Here is a 17,866-nt window from a genome sequence, read left to right as displayed (position 1 = left end):
TGACAATACATTACCACTCCATATTGTCCAATACCAAACAAAATAATATTAAATGGACTGCATAAAGAGTTAAAATTGAAAAAAAAATACCCCCACGATAATATATTTTTATATTATATTTGAACTATTTTCCTACTCAAATAATATTTTTTTTATATCAAATTTTCGTGTAATATTGAAAATTACCCAATTATTAAACAACACCTAAGAAAATATTTAAGAATATAAATGTGTGAGAAAGAGAAAAAAAATAGTTTGTAAGAGTCAATACCACTAATAATTCTACAAACATAAAGATCTAAAAGTGAAATGTCATATAAATCTTTTACTCTTTTGACACGACCCCAATTCACCCTCCGTAGGATGTCGTGATGGCACCTAGTCTGTAAGACTAGGTAAGCCTAAAGAATTATGGAATAACATAATAAGAGTCTGAAACTCAAACATCAATAGTTGTAATAAATGAAAACTGCAAGTCAAAGAACTACAATCTCCCACAACTCGGTAGAAACAAGCCACAAGTTTCTAAGAAAAATACTAATATCTCTATACATCAGAGTCTACTAAAATAAGGAAAACAACATGATAAGGATAGAGAGGGACTCCAAGGTTTGCAGGCGCTGACAGATGTACCTTGAAGTGTCCGTGTACAACTAGTTCACTGATACCTGGTCTGATAGGAAGTACCTGGATCAGCACAAAAAGATGTGTAGAAGCGTAGTATGAGTACACCACAACGGTACCCAGTAAGTGCCACCTGGGTAGAGTAGTGACGGGGTCAGGTCAGACCGCACTAGAAATAAAAATAAATAAGGAAGAAATTTATAATAATGTAATGAAGTGATTGAGAAATAAACGAATTATACAGAAAGATAACAACACAACAATTAGAGGTAAACAACATGGGCTCTCCCGAGGTACCGCCTCGTAGTCTCAAAAGTAAATAAACAGTATAGGGGATCTCCCGAGGAACCGCCTCGTAGTACCAAAAGTAAATATGCAGTACAGGGGGTCTCCTGAGGAACCGCCTCATAGTCCCAAAAGTAAATATGCAGTGAGGAACAACAAATTTTCAGCAAGAAATCTTATAGTTAAAGATTTAAATCAAATCAAGGAAAGAAGGTAATTCAGCTAAGCAAGTTGCACATATTGCACGTAAGAGTTAAGGCACGTAGGCATCTGATACTAGGCTAAACATGATCACTACATATGCTAAGGCAACTCAGTTAAAGAAAATAAACGAAGACTACTCAGCAAGAACCGATATTTCCAAATTTAGCCCGTGTACGTACTCGTTACCTCGCGTACACGTGCTCACATATCACAAAATATTACAACAATATCAAATCCTAAGGGGATTTCTCCCACATAGGGTTAGACAAGCCACTTACCTCAAGCCAAGCTCAATCAGTCAATAAGAATGCCTTTCCCTCAATTTTTCGACTCCGATCGGCTCGAATCTAGTCATAATTAATTCGATTCAGTCAATACAAATTATAGGAATTAATTCCATATGCAAATACAGATTTTTCAATAAAATTTTGAAATTTAACTCAAATATCGCTCGTGGGGGCCACGTCACGGAACCCGTCAAAAGTTACAAAATATGAACGTCCATTCAACCATGAGTCCAACCATACCAATTTTTACCAAATTCCGATATCAACTCGACCTTCAAATCTTAAATTCTTATATTGTAATCCTTAATCCCAAATCTTCTAATTTCACATCAAAATACGTAATCTAGTCAAAATATTCAATGATAATCCAAATATTATTGACTAACAATGATCATGAGTGACTTACCTCAAGTTTCCCGTGAATTCTCTTTGAAAATCGCCCCAAACCCGTGTTGGAAATGACCAAATGGAAAAATCTCGGAAACATCTATTTTTGTATATTTCCCATAGGTTCCGCTTCTGTGAAATTTTTAACCGCATATGCAGTTCCGCTTTTGCGGCAAATCTCCCACTTCTGCGATAGCCTTCACTTCTACGGACTCGCTTCTGCGATGAAGCGTCCGCTTCTGCGGTCCCAAGTGCACCTGCGATCCTTCGTCCGCATCTGCGGTCGCACAAATGCGAAATTTTCCTTCGCACCTGCAGCCACTACTCCATTTTCCTTTTTTCGCTTCTGCGCTCTCACGCTCGCTTCTGCATTAGATGACAAAAAAGTTCCAGCTTTGTTCTAAGTCCAAATTTCGATCCGTTAACCATCCGAAACTCACCCGAGGCCTCCAGGATCTCAACCAAATATACTAATAAGTCCTAAAGTATTATACGAACTTAGTCGAATCCTCAAATCATATCAAACAACGCTAAAACCATAAATCATACCCCAATTCAAGCTTAATGAAACTAAGAACTTTCAACTTCTACATTCAACGCCGAAACCTATCAAATCAAGTCCGATTGACTTCAAATTCTGCACATAAATTATAAATAACATAAGAGACCTATTCCAATTTTCAGAATCGGATTCTGGCCCCGATATAAAATAGGTCAACTCCCTGATGAAACTTCCAAACTTAAAATTCTATTTTCGCCATTTCAAGCCTTATTTAGCTACGGGCTTCCAAATAATTGTTCGGATACGCTTCTAAGTCCAAAACCACCATACAAAGATATTGGAATCATCAAAACTCTATTCTGTGGTCGTTTGCACATAAGTCGACATCCGATCACTATTTTAACTTAAACTTTAAGCCTTGGAACTAAGTGTTTGAATTCATTCCAAAACATCACCGGACCTGAACCAATCACCCCAGCGAGTCACATAACAACTGTAAAGCATAAATTGAATAGTAAATGGGGGAACAAGGTTGTAATACTCAAAACGATCGGTCGGGTCGTTACATCTTTACAAATAAAATTTATAGTGGATAAAATTATAATTAAGATTAAATATTCAAAACAAGAGATAAACTAATATTAAGATCTGAATCAACATAGAATAAATTATTTTTTATACTAAAAATAAATAATTAAATCTTTTAATTAATTATTTAGCAAGAGAATCCAATTCAATTATTTTTTTAAATTTATCATATGAGTAAAATTCTTATTCAAGTTAAAAAAAACTTATGATACATAAATTTATTCCATAAAAGAGCGTTAGAACGCAAAGTAAAATAGTTAGTATATTATTAAGAATCAAAATGCTATACAAGTGAATGAGGAAGCGCAATCAAAACTAAATCATAATCAAGAACAAGCTTTCAAGACTATATTATAAAGAGTCGGCTCTGATATAACGAGATTATTCTTTATAGATGCCTCCGTCAGAATCAAAATTATATTTCTATGTCATGCATTACTTGCAAATATCATATCAAGAGGCATGCCACTGTTAGCAATAATAGCAAGTGGTGTGCCAACAACGATTTTATTGTGAGGCCACCTACTTTAGATTTGATATACCTTTTCAAATAACTTAAATAACAATCACAAATATTCAAAGCAGAGTAATGGTGCTAAATTTATAAGGAAAGCAAAATTGATAATACGGGATGAAGCACTTATGGCAAAGTGTCAAATGATCGAAATGATTGTCCGAAGTTCTTATTAATGAATCGTTTGGTGGAAAATTAATGGTTTGGGAGGTGATTTCTGTCAAGTACTACCAGTAGTTCCAAATTCAAAAAAAGCAGAGACTGTAAAAGCTAGCTTGTCAAATTTATACTTCTGGCCTCAAATGAAAATGATTCAACTGACAAGAAATATAAAGTAAGATCAGATCCAGTATTCAGTGTCTTTTTGCTTCGTGTTGGAAACGAAGAAAAGTATCCAATAAAATATGATTTGATTTTTTCTGAACACTTGGTTATCAATCCCAATGGTAATAGTAGTGCATTTAATAAGAGAAATATTTCTATCATTATATTAAAACGCAATTTGTGCAAATCGCATGATAGAATTAAAAAGATATCTTAGCTAGCAAAAATGAATATGTTCATCAACTAAATAAAAGATTGATTGCAAAATTTTATAATAAAAATAAAATATTTTTCAGTTTTTGACTCAACAGAAAATGTGTCACGACCCAAAATACCAACTTGTCGTGATGGCACCTATCTTGATACTAGGCAAGCCGATAATCTCGATAAACCATAATTTTTCTTAAGTTTGAAAATACCATAATTAAATACAATACAAAATCCCAAAAATACTGATACGAACACTCCCCAAAACTTGGTGTCATTGAGTACATGAGCATCTAATATGAATACACGTCTGAAAAAGCACGGTCTATAATAGTGTAAGACCAAAATACAGTAATAAGGAGATAGGGAAGGAGAGACAAGGTATGCGAAACACGACAGCTACCTCAAAATTTCTTGAAACTCAATTGCGCGAAAGGATCAACACCAACTATGTTCGGGAACACCTGGATCTGCACATGAAGTGCAGGGTGTAGTATGAGTACAACCAACTCAGCAAGTAACAATAATAATTAGGGAAGTGAAGATAATGACGAGCTACACAGTTATAGTTCACTTTCAGTAATTCCAGAAAAGAATAGACATGCTTTCAAATCTGGCAGCTTAAGTCAAATCAATTTTATACTGTTCAAGTTCATGTAATTCAGATATAAAATCTTTCAGAGATTTCACAACAATGACAGATAGAAACCAAGTGCAACAACAAATGCAATGCAAGTACAGCCTCTCAGGCAACAATCACTCAACTCATCACAACAGCTCAACCACTCGGCTCTTAACTCTTAACACTCATACTCAATGGGTACCCGACTACCCGCACTCACTGGGAGTGTACAGACTTCGGAGGGGCTCCTATAGCCCAAGCGCTATAATCTGCACGGGCAACTCACGTGCCATAATATAAATATCTGGATCTGCACGACCAACTCACATACTATAGTATAATATAAGGATCCACACAGACAACTCAGGTGGTGCACGACCAACTCACGCGCTATAGTATAATATAAGGATTCGCACGGACAACTCACGTGATGTAATAATATATCTCTCGGGCACTTATATATCGTGAAAATCACCCCAAACAATAATGATATGATGCATCAATAATGAACAATAGAGACTGAGATAAAATAATCAAGTAAACTGTGATTGAGTACAAACAACAATTAAGCAAATAGTTCAACATGTACACGACCTCTGTGGGTCCCAACAGTACCAACATATAGCCTAAACATGATTTCTAGTCATATTTCCACAACACATAGAGAGCACATAGCTAACAACAAGTTATTCAACTTTACAGTCTCACGGGACGGATCAAGTCACAATATCCTCGGTGCACGCCCACACGCCCGTCACCTAGCATGTGCGTCACCTCCAAAGTAATCACATGATACCAAATTCTTGGGTTTCATACCCTCAGGACCAGATTTAAAACTATTACTTACCTCAAACCGTGAAATCTTTATTCCGCTAAGCCCTTGCCTCATGAATTGGCCTCCAAACGCCTCGAATCTAACCACAAATAATGCGGTTCAGTCAATAAAATTTATTGGAATTAATTCCATATAAAAATACAATTTTCCCATAAAAATCCGAATTTTAGCTCAAAATTCGCATGTGGGGCCCACATCTCGGAACGCGACAAAAGTTATAAAATCTAGATATCCATTCAACCACGAGTCTAACCATACTAATTTTACCAAAATCCGATGTCAACTCGACTCCCAAAACCTTAAATCTTATTTTCAAATCCCTAAGTTCAAACCCCCGATTTACACCTCAAAAACATATAATCTAGTCAGATTATTCGGTGATAATTCAATATTATGGAGTTGAAATGATCACAAGTGACTTACCTCAAGTTTTCCTCTTTACAGTGTTCTTGAAGATTCTAGCATTTTCTTGGTCGTTCATCTATAGTAGTGGCCGTGCCTTCCACCAAATGCAATTTGTTTTCCCCTTACTTGCTGCACAATGAGTTTTTGAGCAGCTGACCAAATCTTTTTGAAGCTATTTAGATGAATGGACAACAGACCACTTAATTCCTTGTCTTTTAAGGAGGAACCAAGCAATTAATATCCTTGGTGAAACCATATGAACTCCCATAGCAGTTGTGACTGGCTTCACACAAGTGGAACTTTACCCACTAATTGTTATAAATATACTTCTCTTATGCACCTCTCAAATTGAAGCTCAAAATCTCACTTTAAGAGTTTTAAACGTGGTTGTCCACTTACCACTATATTAACCAATATTTTGGATACTTTTTAGTCACCTATGCAAGGTCTAGTTTGACCAATCAACTCTCATTTATTAGACATGTCGTAATACACTTCTTTATAGTCTTTATTGCAACTATTATGGACAATATAATGAAAGTGCTCATTGCACTTCACATAATTAGCCATGAATTAATTTACAAGATCTCAATTTACATCTCACTAAACTGTAGCCTAGAGAGAGCTTCTTATCTCTTCAATTATGAGACTAAGTGTCTCATTTCACTCCGTAATCTTTCTGGACCCGAACCAACTAACCCGGTAAATGATAAAATAACTGTAAAGAATAACTTGAGCAGTAAATGGCAAAATGAGATTATAATACTCAAAACGACCGGCCGGATCATTGCATTCTCCTCCTCTTAAACAAATATTCGTCCTCGAACTAGTTTAGAATCATACCTGGAGTTTCAAATAGGTGTGGATATTTGCTGTGCATCTCCTGCTCAATTTCCCAAGTAGCTTCTCTGACTGGCTGGCCTCTCCATTGTACCTTCACTGATGCTATATTCTTTGACCTTAGCTTTTGAACCTGCCGGTCTAAAATAGTCACCGGCTCCACATCATAAGTCAAATTACCGTCCAGCTGCACTGTACTAAAATCCAAAATATGAGATGGATCCCCGGCATACTTTCGAAGCATGGATACATGGAACAATGGATGGACACCTGATATACTAGGTGGCAAAGCAAGTTCGTAAGCCACCTCTCCAATTTTCTTAAGTATCTCAAAGGACCCAATATACTGAGGGCACAACTTGCCTTTTTTCCCGAACCTCAACACGCCCTTCATGGGTGAGATCTTAAGCAGAACCTTCTCCCCAATCATGTAAACAATATCAGGAACCTTCTTGTCAGCATAACTTTTAGACTGTGCCGTGTGAAGCCGTTCTTGAATCACTTTGACCTTCTCTAACGCATCCCGAACCAAGTCAGTACCCAATAGCCTAGCCTCACCCGGCTCAAACCAACCCACCGGAGACCGGTACCGTCTCCCATACAAAGCCTCATACGGAGCCATCTGAATACTCGGCTGGTAGCTGTTATTGTAAGCACACTCCGCGAGTGGCATAAATTGATCCCAAGAACCCCTAAAATCAATGACACAAGCGCGTAACATATCCTCTAATATCTGAATAGTGTGCTCGGACTGTCCGTCCGTCTGAGAGTGAAATGTTGTACTCAACTAAACCTGTGTGCCAAATTCTTGATGCACTGCTCTCCAAAAATGCGATGTAAACTGCGTGCCCCGATCTGATATGATGGAAACTGGTACTCCGTGTAGGCGAACAACCTCACGAATATAAATCCCAGCTAACCGCTCTGAAGAATAATTAGTACCAATTGGAATACAATGCACAGATTTGGTCAACTGATCTACTATCACCCAAACAACATCAAACTTTCTCAAAGTCCGTGGGAGCCCAACTACGAAATCCATGGTAATATGCTCTCATTTCCATTCCGTAATCTCAAGTCTCTGAACCAATCCACCCGGCCTCTGATGTTCATACTTTACCTGTTGATAATTTAAATACCGAGCTACAAATCCAACTATATTTTTCTTCATTCGCCTTCACCAATAGTGTTGCCTCAAATCCTGATACATCTTTGCGGCACCTAGATGAATAGAGTACCGTGAACTGTGAGCTTCCTGGAGAATCAACTCACGCAAACCATCTACATTAGGCACACATAGCCTACCCTGCATCCGTAATACACCATCATCTCCAATAGTGACTTCCTTGGCATCACCGTGCTAAACCGTGTCCTTAAGGACAAGCAGGTGTGGATCACCATACTTGCGCTCTCTGATGCGATCATATAAAGAAGACCGAGAAATCACACAAGCCAAAACTCGATTCGGTTCAGAAACATCCAATCTAACAAACTGGTTGGCCAAGGCCTGAACATCCAATGCTAAAGGCCTCTCTGCTACCGGTAAGTATGCTAAGTTGCCCAAACTCTCCCCCCATGACTCAAGGCATCGGCCACCACATTGTCCTTTCTGGGGTGATAGAGAATAGTAATGTCATAATCCTTAAGCAACTCTAACCACCTTCGCTGCCGCAAATTAAGATCCTTCTGTTTAAACAAATGTTGTAGACTCCGATGATCTGTATATACCTCACACTGGATACCGTATAAGTATTGTCGCCAGAGTTTTAAGGCATGAACAATAGTTGCTAACTCAAGGTCATGGACTGGATAATTCTTCTCATGTACCTTTAACTGTCTGGACGCATAGGCAATCACCCTACCGTCTTGCATAAGTACTGTGCCAAGAACAATACGCGACGCGTCATAATATACAGTATACGACTCTGAGCTTGTAGGCAACATCAATACTAGAGCTCTAGTCAAAGTTGTCTTGAGCTTCTGAAAGCTCTCTTCACATTCATCCGACCACCTGAACGGAGCACCTTTCTGGGTCAATTTAGTCATAGGCGATGCAATAGACGAGAATCCCTCCACAAAATGATGATAATAACTGGCCAAGCTGAGAAAACTTCGAATCTCAGTAACTGAAGATGGCCTGAGCCAATTCTGAACTGCCTCTATTTTCTTCGGATCCACCTTAATTCCTTTACTGGACACTATATGTCCCAAAAATGCCACCGAACTAAGCCAGAACTCACACTTAGAGAATTTGACATAAAGTCTCTCCTCTCTCAGCCTCTGTAATACAATACCCCAAGTGTTGTGCATGCTCCTCCTGGCTACGTGAGTACACTAGAATATCATCAATAAATACTACGACAAATAAATCAAGATATGACTAGCATACACTATTCATCAAATGCATAAATGCTGTTGGGGCATTAGTTAACCCAAAAGACATCACAAGAAATTCATAGTGGCCATAACGAGTTCTGAATAGTGTCTTGAGAATATCCGAATCCCGAATTTTCAACTGGTGATACCCAGACCTCAAATCAATTTTGGAGAACACCCTCGCTCCTTGAAACTGGTCAAATAAGTCATCAATACGCGGCAAGGGATATTTAGTTTTGATTGCAACTTTGTTCAACTGCCTATAATCGATGCACATCCGCATAGTACTATCTTTCTTTTTCACAAACAGAACCGGTGCACCTTAAGGTGACTAGGCCTAATAAACCCCTTCTCAAGGAGTTCCTAAATTTTCTCTTTCAATTTCTTTAACTTAGCCGGTGCCATACGATACGGAGGAATAGAAATGGGTTGAGTGCCCTGCACCAAGTCAATACTGAAATCAATATCCTTGTCGGGTAGCATACCCTACAGGTCTGCAGGAAATACATCCGGAAAGTCTCGCACGACCGGTACTAAATCAATAATAGGAGTATCTGTATCAACATCTCTTACAAAAGCCAAATATGAAAAGGATCCCTTTCCAACCATGCGTTGGGCCTTCAAATAAGAAATTATCCTGCTAGGAACAAGATCAAGAGAACCCCTTCATTCAACATTTGGCAACCCCGGCATCGTCAACGTCACGATTTTTGCGTGATAGTCCAAAATAGCATGACATGGAGATAACCAATCCATACCCAGTATTATATCGAAATCAACCATACCGAGTAATAAGAGATCAACTTTAGTCTCCAGTTCCCCAATAGTTACCATACACGACCGATACACATGATCCACAATAATAATATCGCCCACCGGTGTAGATACACAAACATGTGAAACTAAGGACTCATAGGGCATATCCAGATAATGAGCAAAATACAATGATACATATGAATAAGTGGATTGAAGCCTCCATATGGCATACTAAAACAATACATGTCATCACTGCATCTGAGGCAGCAATATCTGGTCTGGTAGGAAAAGCATAAAATCGAGCATGTCCGCCTCCTGATCGGCCTCCCCTTCTTGGGCGACCCCTAGCTGCTTGACCCCCACCCCGAGATGGCTGGGCGGGTGGTGTAACTGCTGGTGCTGGTGCCATCAGTATAGAACTCTACTGTGGATCCCCACTCAACAGCCTAGGACACTCTCTCTTGAAATGACCAAATTCTCCGCACTCAAAACAACCCCTCCTCTGACGGAATTGTTTCTCCTGATAACCCGAGGAATAACCTACAGAAGCCTGTGCGGACGAGGCACGATGAGAACTCTGTGTTGGTAGTGCACTGAATGAAGACTATCCTGAGTGAGCATTGTAAGAACCGTGGCTTCTGATGCACCACGATGAGCTGGACGACCCGCCTGAGCATGCCTGTAAGAACGACCCCTACCGCGGTAAAACTGACCCCCTGAAGGAACACCATTGAAATCACCGAAACCACGAGGCCTCTTAACCTACCTCTCAACCCGCTCCTAGTTGCGAACCATCTCAATCTGACGAGCAACGTCGACAACCTCGTCGAAAGTAGCACCAGACACTCTCTCTCTAGTCATAAGTAACCACAGCTAAAATGTGAGGCCATCAATGAACCTCCTAATCCTCTCCCTATCAGTGGGAACAAACCATACTGCGTGACAAGCCAACTCCGAAAATATCATCTCGTACTGCATCATGGACATATCATATTGGCGAAGCTGCTTAAACTATCTGCGTCGCTCCTCTCTGCGGGATTGAGGTACGAACTTCTCCAAAAAGACCACAGAGAACTACTGCCAAGTAAGGGGTGCTGCGCCAATAGGCCTACGCCTCTTGTAAGTCTCCCACCATCTGAGTACAGCCCCAGAAAACTGAAAAGTAGTGAATGAGACCCCACTGGTCTTTAGAATACTCGTTGTTCGAAGCATCCATTGACACCTATCCAGAAAACTCTGAGCATCCTCTGACTCAGTACCGCTAAATGGTGGAGGTCGAAGCCTCTCAAATCTCTCAAGTCTCCCCTGCTCATCATCTGCCATAACAGGAACTACCGGGGTCTCAGCAGCTGCAACCGACTGGGCTGGTAGTTTCCCCGGTATCTGAAGTCCCTGTACTACCTGGTCTGTAGTATGGGCAACGGGGGTATGAGTACCTCCCCCGACCTGAGAAGTGGCAGGTGCGTCCTGAGCCAAAACCACCTTAGCAAGACCAGTGCAAGCTGCCAATATCTGGGCCAAAGTCTCATGAAGGCCTGGAATCTCAATGGGCACAGATGGTGCCTAAGCTGGAGAAACTAGTGGTACTACATGTGCTGGACCAACTGGGGTACGAGCTACACCTCGACCTCTACCTCTACCTCAACCCCTGCCTCTACCATGGCCCGGGCCTCTCACGACCCTAACTGGTGTCACTGGTGGCTGACCGTCCGATCCGATAGTAGATGTTCTCACCATCTTTGAGAGAATAGAATAACAAAAATTTAGTTTCTGGAATCAACAAATTTGCACGACAGAATACAAGAAAGTGAAATTTTCCTAAGGGTTATGCAACCTCTCAAAGATAAATACAGATGTCTCTGTACCGATCCGCAAGACTCTACTAAACCTGCTCATGACTCGTGAGACCTATGTAACCTAGGCTCTGATAACAACTTGTCACGACCCAAAATCCCAACCTGTCGGGATGGCGCCTATCTTGATACTAGGCAAGCCGATAATCTCGAGAAACCACCATTTTTCTTAAGTTTGAAAATACCATAATTAAATACAATACAAAATCCCACAAATACTAATACGAACACTCCCCAAAACTTGGTGTCATTGAGTACATGAGCATCTAATATGAATACAAGTCTAGAAAAGTAGGGTCTATAATAGTCTAAGACCAAAATACAGTAATAAGGAGATAGGGAAGGAGAGACAAGGTCTGCGGAACACGGCAGCTACCTCAAAATTTCCTAAAAATCAATTGCGCGAAAGCATCAACACCCGCTATGTTCGGGAACACCTGGATCTGCACATGAAGTGCAGGGTGTAGTATGAGTACAACCAACTCAGCAAGTAAGAATAATAACTAGGGAACTGAAGATAATGACGAGCTACACAATTATAGTTCACTTTCAGTAATTCCAGAAAAGAATAGATATGCTTTCAAATCCGGTAGTTTAAGTCAAATCAATTTTATACAGTTCAAGTTCATGTAATCCGGATATAAAATCTTTCAGATATTTCACAAAAATGACAGATAGCAACCAAGTGCACTAATAAATGCAAAGCAAGTACATCCTCTCAGGCAACAGTCACTCAACTCATCACAACGGCTCAACCACTCGGCTCTCAGCCCTCAACATTCACACTCAATGGATACCCGCGCTCACTGGGTACCCGCGCTCACTGGGGATGTACAGAATCCGGAAGGGCTCCTACAGCCCAAGCGCTATAATCTGCACGGCCAACTCACGTGCCGCACGGACAACTCACGTGCCATAATATAAATATCTGGATCTGCACGGCCAACTCACATGCTATAGTATAATATAAAGATCCACACGGCCAACTCACGTGGTGCACGGCCAACTCACGTGCTATAGTATAATTTAAGGATCCGCACGGATAACTCACGTGCTGTAATAATATATCTCACAATCAATCCCTGGACCTTGCTCAGTCATAAATCTCTCCAGTCTCTCGGCCACTCATAAATCGTGAAAATCAGCCCAAACAATAATGATATGATGCATCAATAATGAACAATAGAGACTGAGATAAAATAATCAAGTAAACTATGATTGAGTACAAACAACAATTAAGCAAATAGTTCAACATGTACACGACCTCTGTGGGTCCCAACAGTACCAACATATAGCCTAAACATGATTTCTAGTCATATTTCCACAACACATAGAGAGCACATAGCTAACAACAAGTTATTCAAATTTACAGTCTCACGGGGCGGATCAAGTCACAATATCCTCGGTGCACGCCCACACGCCCGTCACCTAGCATGTGCGTCACCTCCAAAGTAATCACATGATACCAAATTCTCGGGTTTCATACCCTCAGGACCAGATTTAAAATTATTACTTATCTCAAACCGTGAAATTTTTATTCCGCTAAGCCCTTGCCTCGTGAATTGGCCTCCAAACGCCTCGAATCTAGCCACAAATAATGTTTTTCAGTCAATAAAATTTATTGAAATTAATTCCATATAAAAATACAATTTTCCCATAAAAATCCGAATTTTAGCTCAAAATTCGCATGTGGGGCCCACATCTCGGAACGCGACAAAAGTTATAAAATCTAGATATCCATTCAACCACGAGTCTAACCATACTAATTTTACCAAAATCCGATGTCAACTCGACTCCCAAAACCTAAAATCTTATTTTCAAATTCCTAAGTTCAAACCCCCGATTTACACCTCAAAAACATATAATCTAGTCAGATTATTCGGTGATAATTCAATATTATGGAGTTGAAATGATCACAAGTGACTTACCTCAAGTTTTCCTCTTTACAGTGTTCTTGAAGATTCTAGCATTTTCTTGGTAGTTCATCTATAGTAGTGGCCGTGCCTTCCACCAAATGCAATTTGTTTTCCCCTTACTTGCTGCACAATGAGTTTTTGAGCAGCTGACCAAATCTTTTTGAAGCTATTTAGATGAATGGACAACAGACCACTTAATTCCTTGTCTTTTAAGGAGGAACCAAGTAATTAATATCCTTGGTGAAACCATATGAACTCCCATAGCAGTTGTGACTGGCTTCACACAAGTGGAACTTTACCCACTAATTGTTATAAATATACTTCTCTTATGCACCTCTCAAATTGAAGCTCAAAATCTCACTTTAAGAGTTTTAAACGTGGTTGTCCACTTACCACTATATTAACCAATATTTTGGATACTTTTTAGTCACCTATGTAAGGTCTAGTTTGACCAATCAACTCTCATTTATTAGACATGTCGTAATACACTTCTTTATAGTCTTTATTGCAACTATTATGGACAATATAATGAAAGTGGTCATTGTACTTCCCATAATTAGCCATGAATTAATTTACAAGATCTCAATTTACATCTCACTAAACTGTAGCCTAGAGAGAGCTTCTTATCTCTTCAATTATGAGACTAAGTGTCTCATTTCACTTCGAAATCCTCCCGGGCCCGAACCAACTAACCCGGTAAGTCATAAAATAACTGTAAAGAATAACTTAGCAGTAAAGGGCGAAACGAGGTTATAATACTCAAAACGACCGGCCGGATCGTTACAAAATGATACCAATAATTACTACGAAGAAGAATACTTAAATACTTTAATACCAAATGGCCTTCTGCCATACATGTTTATTGTCAAGTTTATTATTTCTTACATATGTTAATGTCACTGTATATATAACAGACTAAGTTAAAATTGATCTTCCATTGCATATAGGTTAATTTTGAAACAAATATGCTCGTCATGCTACCGAAAAACTTAAATACGCCGAATAGCTTATGTAATAGCACACAGATGGTAGTGGCGAAGCCAGAGATATTTTCAAGGGTGTTCAAATTTAAAAGAAGTAAAAAATCATTCCTGACAAAAGGTGTTCAATATCTGCTTTATATATTTAAAATCAATATTTTACTTATATACACAGTATAATTTTTTATAATATTTCGACGAAGGGTGGTCAACTGACTACCCTTAACAAAAGGTAGATTCGCCCTTGACTTATGGTATATAGAAGTTTTGACAATAATGTCATACATGCAAAAATTATGATATTAGTCAATGTGCTTCTAAGTATTTTATGCCTGGCGGCAGCTCGGATCTTATGTTCTTTAGATGCCCAGCTTATCTGCTAGTTGTCTGGCTGTAAAAGGAAGAGGTTAGTTCACAACTCTGAAAGCCGAAGACGAAGCGAGGAAGGCAGCTACAGAGCAGCAGATATCTTCCTTGATTCCTTTGACCTGAGACTGCTACTTGTATTTCCTTTACTACTCTTTCTCTCTTCTCAGTTGCTTCTTGAGCCAACAAAGTTTTTGCTTGTCTTTCCTTGCTACTTTCAATCAATCAAAAAAGGAGGATTGAGAAGTGGCTTGGGAAATAAGATAACACTTGATGGAAATTGAGGAGTAGTAAGGAATGATAAAGAGTAAAATTCAGTCACCCTGTCCGCTTTCTTTTCTTGAGAAGAATGCTCTGGTTTGGCTTATATTTTTATCATTGAATTCAACTTTCGTCTTCAAAAACTAAGGAATATCCTTTTATATTTGTGTGAAAATAATTTTTAGTATATTCATGTTTTGCAAATATAACAAATAAAGCACAAGGACAAACATCCTAAATATTGAACTATTTTTACTGCAATATATTTTCTTGCACGAACAAGTGTATGTTGCACTTTCAAGAGGGATATCAAGATCGACAACAAGAGTTTTGGATAAGGTAGAGCAACCAAAGCATTAGGAGGAGACATACACAAAAAAATATTGTCCACAAAGAAATGTTCGTTAAGATACCATCATATTAAATACTTTTAAACTATAATACATAATTATCTAACTAACATGACAAAATTGATCATTTGTGTAAGTTTTGATAATGTTATTTAATTTTAAATTCATGTATTATGCTAATGTAATAATATTTTTTGGCATTTCAATGATTGTTGTATTATTATACATAAAATTTCTCTCATTAATTAATTTTTTTATTCCTTCATATAAATAAATATTTAAATCATCACGTGTCATTATTAACGTGCAACACACGTTCATAGATACTAGTTTATGACAAAGAACCAAAGAAGACCTTCAAAACATAAGTTAAAATATAATAAAATATTCCAAAAGTGTTTAATTACTTAACATATCATGCAAGTTTTATGAGACGAGATAATATTGGAGTGCAAGTTCAGTGATGCAGTTCATGAAGTGGACAGGGATATGAGGCTTGATACACAACTCAACCCCAAGAGAGGAAGTTTCAATACCTTGGGTCGGTAACCCAAGGAAATTGGGAGATTGGCGAGGATATATCTCACACATAGTATTGGCAGAGGTGGATGTAGTGTTCCACCGACGGGTTCAATTAATCTCATAACTTTCGACGCAGATTAAAAATTTATTAAAATTAGAAAAATAGTAGATATGAACCCATAACTTTAAATATATAATGAGTTCAATGCTAAAATTTTTAAAAATTGAACCCATAGCGTTTAAATTCCGAATCTGCCTCTAAGTATTGGAGCAGGATGGATGCAAGGACGACTCTAATGTTCTACCTAATAAGGGGAGGGGGGGGAATTTGCATCTATACCCAGTTTTTGGGTCACATTATAACTTATACCCACTTTGCAAAAAGAATTGCAAGCGTACCCACTTTTCAGGTAACTTCAAACATACGTGCTTGAAGTAGCAAAAATTTATATCTAAAGTTTGAACTTCAGAATGTTTTGCCTGAAGTGTAGCCTTATCAAAGCAAAACTTCAGATATTTTTGCCTGAAGTTTGGCCTCACTTGCAAAGGCAATCACGCAAACTTCAGTTCATAGTGCAATGGAAAATTTCAGTTCAATAAAACTACATCATGTTTTAACTGAAGTTTTTGTTTTGTAATTGCTGAACTTCAGCATTTTAGGAGCTGAAATTTTATTTTGTAATTACTGAACTTCAGCATTCTAGGAGCTGAAGTTTTGTTTTGTAATTGCTGAACTTCAGCATTCTATGACTGAAGTTTTATTTTGTATTTGCTGAACTTCAACATTCTAGGAGCTGAAATTTTTGTTTTATATTTGCTAAACTTAAGCAGTCTTAGAGCTGAAGTTGTGTTCTGCCTTTCTTTGAAGTTAAATGGCTTTAAAATATAACTTAAGCCAAATTGTGCTGATGTTTTAACTGATTTTTTTTATAATGTTCTGAAGTTATTTTTCCTATCTTTTATTTTTCAGTTCTGTAGCCCTTTTCTGTCGTTTTTCCTGGAGATGATATCATAAAGCAAAGGGTAAGCGAATTCCAAGAGATCGCGAGAGTCACTATTGTGTATAATAAAGTTCACATGCATGTGTCATTCTTGTGGCATGTAACTTGGAAGAGAGGACATGTAGTGGTCAGTTGCTGTTGTATGTTTAAGAAGGATGGATCAGGGGAAGATATAGTAGTTGATAAGATTTAATAAAAACTTTATAGATCCAATCAATAATACTTATACAAAGTCTTATGTGTTTGAGAGAGAAAAGAAGAAGATGAAAATAAGAGGAGGAAGAAAGGAGCGCATAGGTCACGTGGAAGAAGAGGGGGCGTCTGAAATTGTCAAAATTGGGGTATAGGTTAAAGAATTTTAAAAATATGGGTATAAGTTAAATGGGGGCGACCAAATAGGGCGCCCCGTGCAAGTTTTACCTAATAAGGTTTGTTCCTTAGGCTCCCAAATTTGGGACCCCTATTTTTATAAAAATAATAGGTTTATAGGTACTTTAAAATAATAATATTTAATACTTCTAATACAAAAGTAGACTTTTTCATATAAAAGTAAAGAAACTTTTTTTTATAAATAAATAAAGTAACCATTTGACTTACTTATAAATAGATAATATGAATAGTTTTCCTAACGTCTGAATTTGAGTTCACGTTTTTTTTGAATTAAAAGTGTTAAAGAGAAATAATACAAACATAAGATAATACTCTAATCGAAATAAAAGTGCAGGCATCAAAGACTAGTTTATATAAAATTGTGGAACAAAATACAAGTTGAAAGGGAAAAAGGTGTTTACTTGTTCAAATTTAACGGACTAAGCCATACATAATTGTTTGCGGAGATAGATCTTGTATCCAAATTAATTG

This window comes from Nicotiana tabacum, chromosome 18, assembly GCF_000715075.1.
Source record: "Nicotiana tabacum cultivar K326 chromosome 18, ASM71507v2, whole genome shotgun sequence".
In the NCBI taxonomy this organism is placed as follows: Eukaryota; Viridiplantae; Streptophyta; class Magnoliopsida; order Solanales; family Solanaceae; genus Nicotiana; species Nicotiana tabacum.
This window is presented reverse-complemented; position numbering follows the sequence as displayed.